The sequence below is a fragment of the Dipodomys merriami genome, unplaced genomic scaffold, assembly GCF_024711535.1.
Source record: "Dipodomys merriami isolate MVZ:Mamm:240054 unplaced genomic scaffold, mDipMer1.0.p SCAF_89, whole genome shotgun sequence".
NCBI classification, from domain to species: domain Eukaryota; kingdom Metazoa; phylum Chordata; class Mammalia; order Rodentia; family Heteromyidae; genus Dipodomys; species Dipodomys merriami.
Window position 1 is genome coordinate 4,929,954 of NW_027206501.1, and position 10,717 is coordinate 4,940,670.

Sequence of the window (10,717 nt, forward strand, 5' to 3'; positions counted from 1 at the left end):
AGCTCTCACCTTGAGCTGAAGAGCACAGGGACAGCACCCAAGCCCAGAGTTCAAGCCCCACGACCAATCAAAAGAAAAAAAAAAAAAAAGGATGTAGCCTTTTTACTGAAAATATTTTTTGTTTTAAAAGAAAACTTTTGAGACTACAGTTTGACTATCAGACTCAAGACCCTGGCTTCCCTCCCTGACATCAAAAACAAAACACAATCTATATCCAGCAATATGGCTAAGGTCACTCTTTAAAAATTTTAATAAGCCAGGCACTGGTGGCTCATGCCTGTAATCCTAGCTACTCAGGAGGCTGAGATCTGAAGACTTAGTTCAAAGCCAGTCCGGGCAAAAAAAGTCAGGAGACTCTTTTTTTTTTTTTTGCCAGTCATGGTGCCTGAACTCTGGGCCTGGGCGCTGTCCCTAAGCTCTTCAGCTCAAGGCTAGCGCTCTACCACTTGAGCCACAGCACCACTTCCAGCTTTTTTTCTGCTTATGTGGTGCTGAAGAATCGAACCCAGGGCCTCATGCATGCAAGGCAAGCACTCTACCACTGAGCCACCTTCCCAGCCCTCTGGAGACTCTTATCTCCAATTAAAAACCAGAAAAATGGTAGTGGCGCTGCGACTAACGTGGTAGAGCACTAGCCTTAAACAGAAGAGTTGAGGGACAGTACCCAGGCCCAGAGTTCAAGCCCCATGACCCACACACAAAAAAAAGTAATAGTAAGATGGGCTGGGAATGTGGTAGAGTGCTTGCATAGCATGCATGAAGACTTGGGTTTGATTCCTCAGTACCACATAAACAGAAAAAGCCAGAAATAGCACTGTGGCTCAAATGGTAGAGTGCTAGCCTTGAGCAAAAGAAGCTCAGAGACACTGCCCAGGCCCTGAGTTCAAGCCTAGGACTGGCAAAAATAATAATAATAATAATAATAATAATAATAGGAGATGGAAGAATATAGCACCAAAATAATAGGGAATTGACCTAGCTCTTTCTATGTTGGGGTACTAACACATGCTTCCCCCCAAGTGATCAGAACAAACAAATGAACAAGCAGAGTATTACAGGAACTGAAAAAAAACTCATAATTTGTACAACAAGGAGAGAAAATTGTGAAGAATGCTCCCCCATCCTACACCCATGCAGCTAAGCCGCGAAAGGGGCCTGCGGCTGCCTGGGACTCCAGGACCACTAGTGGACTGCAGAACACAGACAGAAAACTCCCACAGCACTGGACCAGACTGGACAGGGCAGACGAGACAGAGACCAGAGGTGAGGCTTCCACAACACCCAGACCGGGAGAGCTCCCCAGCCCCATTGCTCAGCCCACAACCAACGAGGCTGAGCTAAGAGTGGCCCAGGACACGGGACCCACCAGTGTCCAGAGTGGCAGCTTGCAGATACAGAGCTCTGGCACAGCACTGCTGCTCAGCCCACAACCAGTTCCAGGATCAGTGAGTACCCTGCAGGGGACACCACCCCCCATGGGAGACCAGCCCTGGTGGTGACCCACAGAGCTTGACCTGAACCCCTTCCTCCCACCCAAGAAGGAGCACCACACTTGAAGAGGATGAAGAGACAGAGCCCTTCCATCGGGAGCTGTGAAATGTGTACACACCGGCCCCTGCCCAGAACCCTGAAACCTCATGCCTATATCCTGGAGTCCCAGAGCTACTCTCCCCATCACTCTGCAGTAGACATTTCCAATCACATCCCTGGGGCCACAAAGTGCAGGGACACGTGCACAAGCCATAGCAGGCCAAGCACTGGCCACTTGTAGGGAGAAAAACCAACTAGAGGCCAGGGCACAAACAAAATCCTGTGTACCCATAGGGAGCCCAACCCCTCAGAAGCCCATGCCTATCTCAGAGGCCTAGATCTAACCTCAGACTCGACTGAGCTCCTTTCACCTAACCCACAGCTGAGCGCATGCACAGGTGTTTGCTGAGCTGGGGACGCAGCAGAAGCTAGCCTACCCAGTGTGAACTGGCCCGGGCAAAGCAAGGGCTGCCACCTGTCAGCTGGCCACAGTCTGACAATCCCTGAACCCAAATGCATAAGTAACAATGAAAGCTTACAACATTCATGGACAGTCAAACAACAAATCAAATCCAAAAGCCAACAATAACGAAGGGAAGGTCCCCAGTTAAAGTGGAGAGATGGAGGACAAAAGAACCATTAAAGAAATGACAGAATTAGCCAAAGAAGTAAAAGGGGAAAAGTGAAAACAATTTCAGGAGTACAAAGAAGAAATGATAAAGGTAATCCAAGACTCCAAAAAGAGATGCAGATAAAAATAAACATGGTATACACCTCACTAAAAGATGAATTAAGCCAGGAGCCAGTGGCTCACACATGTAATCCTAGATACTTGGGAGGCTAAGATCTGAGGGTTGAGGTTCAAAGCCAGCCTGAGCAGGAAAGTCTGTGAGACTTATCTCCAATTAACCACCAGAAAACTGGAAGTGGCGCTCAAGTGGTAGAGCACTCACCCTGAGCTGAAGAGCTGAGGGACAGTGCCCAGACCCAGAGTTCAAGCCCATGACCGACAAAAAAAAAAGAATTTATATTTTTAGAGCTGATAGCAGAAGCATAAAAAGCTCAAATTTCCACAGTGCAAACCACCGGGAAGCCATAGGTAACAGAATAAGTAAATGAAAAATAGAATATCAGGAATCAAAGATAAAATTGGAAGAGCTGCAACAGAAAGTCAAAGGTATGGGGAAAAAAACACTAGTAACTTACCCAAGGGAAATCCAAGAATTGGCAGACTCAGCCAAGAAGTCAAATCTATGCATAACTGGAATCAACAAAGGGGAAGGATTTAATAGTAGAGGCATGGAAACCCTATTCCACAAAATAATAACAGAAAACTTTCCACATCTTGAGAAAATCTCACCACCCTGCCAGAAGCATATAGGATGTCTAGTAGACAGTATCCAAGAAGACTTCTAAATGCATCATAGTAAAAACATTACACTTGAATAGCAAGATATTGATTTTAAATGATGCAAAAATCATGGGGCTGGGAAGGTGGCTCAGTGGTAGAGTGCTTGCCTTGCATGCATGAGGCCCTGGGTTCGATTCCTCAGCACCACATAAGCAGGAAAAGCCAGGCCCAGAGTTCAGGCCCCATAACTGACAAAAAAAAAAAAAAAAAAAAAAAAAAGATGCAAAAATCAAAGATGGAGCTGTATTTCAATGGAAAAAAGATCAGAATCTTCCATGCCAATGAAATTTAAAGGAATTCATGAACACTAAGCCAGCATTACAAAGACTATTAATGGGAAAACAAAAACAAGGAAACACATCAGACAAAACTCACTAAAAGACCAATTTAGTAAGCACCGGAAGAGGAGACACAAAATACAGAGAAACAAGAAAATGGCAAGAAACATGACACATCTCTCTCTATAATAATCCTAAACATTAATGGATTCAACTCCCCAGTCAAAAGAAAAAGAACAGGGCTGGGAAGGTGGCTCAGTGGTAGAGCGCTTGCTTTTCATGCCTGAGGCCCTGAGTTCAATTCTTCAGCACCACATAAGCAAAAAGAAAAAAGCCGGAAGTGGCGCTGTGGCTCAAGTGGTAGAGTGCTAGCCTTGAGCTGAAGAGCTGAGGGACAGTGCCCAGGCCCAGAGTTCAGGCCCCCTGACTGGACCCAAAAAAAAGAAAAAAATAGTGAAATTGTCAGACCCCTTGAGATTAACAAAAAAGGAAATTCTAATTAACAAGATCAGAGACACCACAGGAAACATTACATTACAACAAACATCCAAGAAATCCAAATGATTGTTATAAAGGACTAAAGAAGAAAACCTAGTAGAAATGAACGAATTTCTAGAAACATAGAAACTGCCTAAAGTAAACCAAGAAGATATAAACCAACTAAACAAAGTAACAACATGCAAGATATAGGAAGAAAGCTGGTTGCTGGTGGCTCACACCTGTAATCCTAGCTACTAAGAGGCTTAGATCTGAGGATCACGGTTCAAAGCCACCCCGGGCAGGAAAGTCCGTGAGACTCATCTCCAGTTAACCGCCAGAAAACCAGAAGTGGCACTACGGCTCAAGTGGTAGAGCACTCACCTTGAACTGAAGAGGACAGGGACAGTGCCCAAGCCCATAGTTCAAGCCCCATGACCGACAAAAAAAAAAAAAAAAGAGAGAGAGAGATAGGAAGTAACCCAAAGTCTTCCAATAAGGAAACGCCCAGACCCAGATGAATTCACCACTGAATTCTATAAGACTTCTAAAGATTAACCAATACTAATACTCCTCAAGCTTTTACATGAAATAGAAGCAGAGGGAGTAATCCCAAACTTGTTCTATGAAGCCAATATCACACTCATCCCAAAACCTGGTAAGGATCTAACCAAAAAAGAGAGTTACAGACCAATTTTCTGATGAACACAGATGCAGAGTTCCTCAATAAAATATTAGACAACAGAATCCAGAAACAACTTTAAAAAATCATACATTATGACCAAGTAGGCTTTAGCCCACAGATGCAAGCCTGGTTTAATATATGAAAATCAATAAATATAATTCACCACATCAACAGAGCCAAGGTCAAGACCCACATGATCATTTCAATAAATGCAGAAAAAGCCTTCGCTAAAATACAATATCCATTCATGTTAAAAGCTCTGACGAAACTAGGAATAGAAGAAACATTCCTTAAAACAATGAAAGCAGACCAACAGCCAATATCATGCTAAATGGGGGAAAAACTAAAACTATTTCCCCTAAAATAAAGAACAAGGCAAGGATGCCCACTGTCTCCACTCCTCTTCAATATAGTTCTGCTATTCTTTTTTTGTTGTTTTTTTTTGTTTTTTGTTTTTTTGCTTTTTTTTGGGGGGGGGGTCCGGTCGTGGGGCCTGAACTCTGGGCCTGGGCACTGTCCCTCAGCTCTTCAGCTCAAGGCTAGCACTCTACCACTTGAGCCACAGCACCACTTCCGGCTTTTTTCTTTTTGCTTATATGGTGCTGAGGAATCGAACCCAGGGCCTCTGGCATGCAAGGCAAGCGCTTTACCACTGAGCCACCTTCCCAGCCCAAGTTCTGGTATTCTTGGGCTGGGAAGATAGCTCAGTGGTAGAATGCTTGCCTTGCATGCATGAGGCCCTGGGTTCGATTCCTCAGCACCACATAAGCAGAAAAAGCCATAAGTGGCGCTGTGACTCAAGTAGTAGTGCGATAGCCTTGAGCTGAAGAGCTGAGGGACAGCGCCCAGGCCCAGAGTTCAGGCCCATGACCAACAAAAACAAAACCAAGTTCTGGTATTCTTAACCAGAACAATAAAGGAAGAAAAGGACATTAAAGGCATTCAAATAGGGAAAAAAATTAAACTATCCCTATTTGGCAGATGACATCTTAGACCTGAAGGACCCAAAAAAACTCCACCCCCAAACTCCTACAGCTAATTAATCACTTCAGCAAAGTAGTAGGATACAAAATTAACCCACAAAAATCAGTAGCCTTTCTGTAATGCCAACAATGTAGAAATAGAAAGGGAAATCATGAAAACAACCCCATTTGCCATAGCCTCAAAAAAAAAAAAAAAAAACTAGGAATTAACCTAACCAAAGATGTAAAAGATCTATATAGTGAAAACTATAAAAATCAAAAGCAAGAAATTAAAGAAGACACCAGAAAATGTTAAGACATTCCATGTTCATGAACAGGTAGAACCAATACTGTGAAAATGGCCATACTGCCAAAAATTATATATAAATTCAATGCAATCCCCATCAAAAGCCCAATAACATTCTTTACTGAGATAGAGAAAGTAATCCAAAAATTCATATGGGACTACAAATGATCTAGAATAACCACAACAATTCTAGGCAAAAGAAGCAATGCAGCTGCTATCACTATACCAGATTTCGAACTACTACACAGCTATAATAACAAAAAACAGCTTGGTATTGGCAAAAAAATAGACCAAAGATAAATGAACAGATTAGAGGACCCAGAACTAAAACCACTTTACAGTTATCTGATATTTGACAAAGGAACCAAAGACATACAGTGGAGGGAAAAAAGTAGCATCTTCAACTCTTGGTGTTGAGAAAACTGGGCAGCCATATGCAGAAAACTAAAAGTGGATCCCTGCTTGACATCATGCACTAAATAACCCAAAGTGGATTAAAGACCTCAACATCAGACCTGAAACTCTGAACCTCCTGCAAGAGAGAGTAGGAGAGACAATAGAACTTATAGGTACAGGCAGGAACTTCATGAATAGAGTCTCGGGGCACAACAAATAGAGAGAGACTTGACAAATGGGACTATATTAAAACAAAGTTTCTACACAGCTGAGTATATAGCTACTAAACTAGAAAGACAGCCAAGCAATTGGGGAAAAAATCTTTACCAGCAGCAATATATCAGACAAAGGCTTAATTTCCAATATATACAAGGAGCTCAAGAAACTAACCCCTCCCAAAGCTAATAAACCCAATCACTAAATGGGCAAAAGAGCTAAGGAGAGACTTGTCAGAAGAGGCGAGAATGGCAAACAAGAGTGGCTCAGTTGTAGAGTGCTTGCCTTGCATGCATGAAGCCCTGGGTTCAATTCCTCAGCACCACATAAGCAGAAAAAGCCAGAAGTGGCACTGTGGCTCAAGTGGTAGAGTGCTCGCTCGCCTTGAGCTGAAGAGCTGAGAGATAGCGCCCAACCTAGAGTTCAGGCCTCACGACCAACAAAACAAAAAAAGGCAAACAAACACATGAAGAAATGTTCATCATCCCTGGCCATAAAGGAACTTCAAATCAAAACAACTCTGAGATACCACCTTAACCCAGTTAAAATGGCCAATATTTTGAACTGTGACAACAGCAAATCCTGACCGGGATGTGGAGAAAAAGAAACCTTACTGCACTGCTGGTGGGAAGATAAACTAATAGTAATATTACTCTAGAAAGCAGTCTGAAGGTTCCTCAAAAAACAGAGACTTTGGGCTGGGAATGTGGCTTAGTGGTAGAGTGCTTGCCTAGCATGCATGAAGCCCTGGGTTTGATTCCTCAGTACCAAATAAACAGAAAAGGCCAGAAGTGGCGCTGTGGCTCAAGTAGTGGAGTGCTAGCCTTGAGCAAAAGAAGCTCAGGGACCAAGCCCAGGCCCTGAGTTCAAGCCCCAGAACTGGCAAAAAAAAAAAAAAAAAAAAAAGAGAGAGACCTTCCCTACAGCCCAGCCATAACACTCTTAGGCATCTACCCTGAGCATCATAAACCAGGATATGATAAGGACACCTGCACATCCATGTTCATTGCTGCATTATTCACAATAGCCAAGGTATGGAAACAACCCAGATGCCTTACAACAGATGAATGGATCCAAAAATTGCGATACCTATCTAAATACACTGGAATTTTACAGAGCCATTAGAAAGGGTAAAATAATGTCATTTACGGGGAAATGAATAGCACTAGAACAAATCATTTAATTGAGGTAAGCCACTCTCAGAGAGACAAATGGTGCATGATCTCCCCGATGTGCAGAAGTTAGATTTGAAACGCAATGGAACATGACAAATTATACAGGATTCTAGACACTCACATACAGTTAAGACCAAAAGAAAATAGTCTTAGGAGAAAATCACCAAATCATAATGCCCAAGAGTATCTTCATATGTATATAAAATATACATACTGAAACAAACTCCAAAGATATGGAAACAAAGGATTTTTTTCTTAATTTTTTTTTATTTTCTGATGACTGTATTCTTTACCTCATATACCATGTATTCATGTGCACATCTGAGGGGAGTGGGGGAGGGGGAGGGCACAGAACTAGTGGAAAAATGGTTGAAAAAGAGCAGCAGTGGAGAACACTGGCTGCACTGGACACTGATGAAAGTGAACCATGCAACTCATGGGCGGAGATGGGAGGGAGGGAATGGGAGAGAATGAGGGAACAGATGATACTATGCAAAAGAAAGGAAATGTAATTCTTACCTGGTGTATATAAAGGTAACCCCGTTGTATATCACCTCTAAAACAACAAAGTAATAAAAAAATAATGATTATAACAGATGTTGCCATTGCATTGAAAAAGAAAAAGAGTGTTCATGAACATTCATCTTGGGAATAAAAAGAAAAGTTTTTGTTATTTATCTTTGTGCTTAGTGATTTAATTCTGAATTTGCTATAAGGTATTTTATTGAGGTATACTTTTTTAAATGATGGCACTTCATCTATTGTGAAATTTAAACAAGTAAAATAATCAGGAGACCAAAACATGCAAGAGTTTTTTATCTTCGTGTTTATTAGCCCATAGCTCTATCTTAAAGTTCTAGAAAAATCAGTTGCATTTCCACAAATGTTTCTTCCATTGTCTTTCACTTGTAGTTCTCTGTTATCTATTCCTTAATAAATGACTCATGTATCTGGGTGCTGGTGGCTCAAGCCTGTAATCCTAGCTACTCAGGAGGCTGACATCTGAGAATCTAGGTTCAAACCCAACCCGAGCTGAGGGACATCGCCCTGGCCCAGAGCTCAAGAACCACAACCGAAGCCGGGCGCTGGTGGCTCACACCTGTAATCCTAGCTATTCAGGAGGCTGAGATCTGAGGATCGCAGTTCAAAGCCAGCCCGGGCAGGAGAGACCGTGAGACTCCTATCTCCAATAAACCACCAGAAAACCAGAAGTGGCGCTGTAGCTCAAGTGGTAGAGCGCTCGCCTTGAGCTGAAGAGCTGAGGGACAGCACTCAGGCCCAGAGTTCAAGCCCCACAACCAACAACAAAAAAAAAAAAAGAACCACAACCGATCAAAAAAAAACAAAAAAAAAGACATATACTAGAATTTGTGTAACTGTGGAGGGAAGGGAATGGAAATTAAGGATGGAAAGAAAGAGGAAAAGATGGTTTCCAAGGGCTGAGGGGACGGGTAAAGGAGATTTTGTTTTTCTGTTTCCCCGCTAGTACTGGAGATTGAACTCAAAGCTTTGCACTTTTGCTTTTTTGTTCTTTGGGTTTGGGTTGTTGTTGTTGTGTGAGCTGATCCTCAGCTCTTCAGCTCAAGGCTAGCGCTCTACCACTTGAGCCACAGCGCCACTTTCGGCCTTTTTTTTCTTTTTGCTTATGTGGTGCTGAGGAATCAAACCCAGGGCCTCATGCATGCAAGGCAAGCACTCTACCACTGAGCCGCCTTCCCAGCCCCTAGCTTTGCATTTTTGTTTAGCTTTTTTACCCAAGGCTAGAGCCACATCTCCACTTCAGGCTTTTTGCTGGTTAATTGGAGCTGAGTCTGGAGGATTTGTTTACCTGGGCTAGATTCCAACTTTGGTCTTCAGATTTCAGCTACCTGAGTAGCAAGGATTGCAGGTGTGAACCACCAGGGCCTAGTGCAGTTCAGAGTTATTGAATGGATGGTGTTATGGTAGCATATGGTAGCATAGCAGTGAGAATGTAGTTAATGACCACCTGCACTGTCACTCACTGGCTATGCACCAGTAAAGCTGTCATGGGTTCTGAGTCAATTCCTTTTCTCTTTGAGACTGAAAGTTGAACTCCATAACTGGCACTTGCTTTTGCTCATTGGCTAGCTCTCTGCCACCTGAACCACACCCCCAACCCCATCTCAGTCAATTCTGACAGCTATGTAGGGGGCATATTCATTCCATCTTCCAGGAGAAAAGTGAGGGATACAGAGATTCGAGCCATTAGTAAGACGCAAACTTAACAGTTTGGGTCTGTACATTTAAAAATGACTAAATTGGGGCTGGGAAGGTGGCTCAGTGGTAGAGTGCTTGCCTTGCATGTCTAAGGCCCTGGGTTAGATTCCTCAGTACCACATAAGCAGAAAAAGCTGGAAGTGACACTATAGCTCAAGTGGTAGAGCACTACCTTGAGCTGAAGAGCTGAGGGACAGTGCCCAGCTGGAGGTACAAAACCAAAGAATGGGGGCTGGGAAGGTGGCTCAGTGGTAGAGGGCTTGCCTTGCATTCATGAGGCCCTGGGTTCGATTCCTCAGCACCACATAAGCTGAAAAAGCTGGAAGTGGCACTTTGGCTCAAGTGGTAGAGCGCTAGCCTTGAGCTGAAGAGCTGAGGGACAGTGCTCAGGCCCAGAGTTCAGGCCTCATGACCGACAAAAAAAAAAGGGGGGGCGGGGGAGGCTGGGAAGGGATGTGAAGGGCAAACAAAGGAAGAGGCTGCAATGCTTGATAAGAAATGTACTCATTATGTTGCCCATGTAATTGTAACCCCTCTGTACAATATGTTCACAAAAAATTTAAATTAAAATTTAAAAAAAGGCTAAATTGATCAATTTTACATTATGAATACTTTGTAAGAATAAAGGAATACAAAGCTAGGCGCTGGTGGCTCACGCCTGTAATCCTAGCTACTCAGGAGGCTGAGATCTGAGGATCGCGGTTCAAAGCCAGCCCGGGCAGGAGAGACTGTGAGACTCCTATCTCCAATAAACCACCAGAAAACCGGAAGTGGCGCTGTAGCTCAAGTGGCAGAGTGCTCTCCTTAGCTGAAGAGCTGAGGGACAGCACCCAGGCCCAGAGTTCAAGCCCCACGACCGACAAAAAAAAAAAAAAAAAGAATAAAGGAATACATAATATGTTTTGTTTTTTTGGGGGGGTCCGGTCATGGGGCCTGAACTCTGGGCCTGGGCACTGTCCCTCAGCTCTTCAGCTCAAGGCTAGCACTCTACCACTTGAGCCACAGTGCCACTTCCTGCTTTTTTCTTTTTGCTTATGTGGTG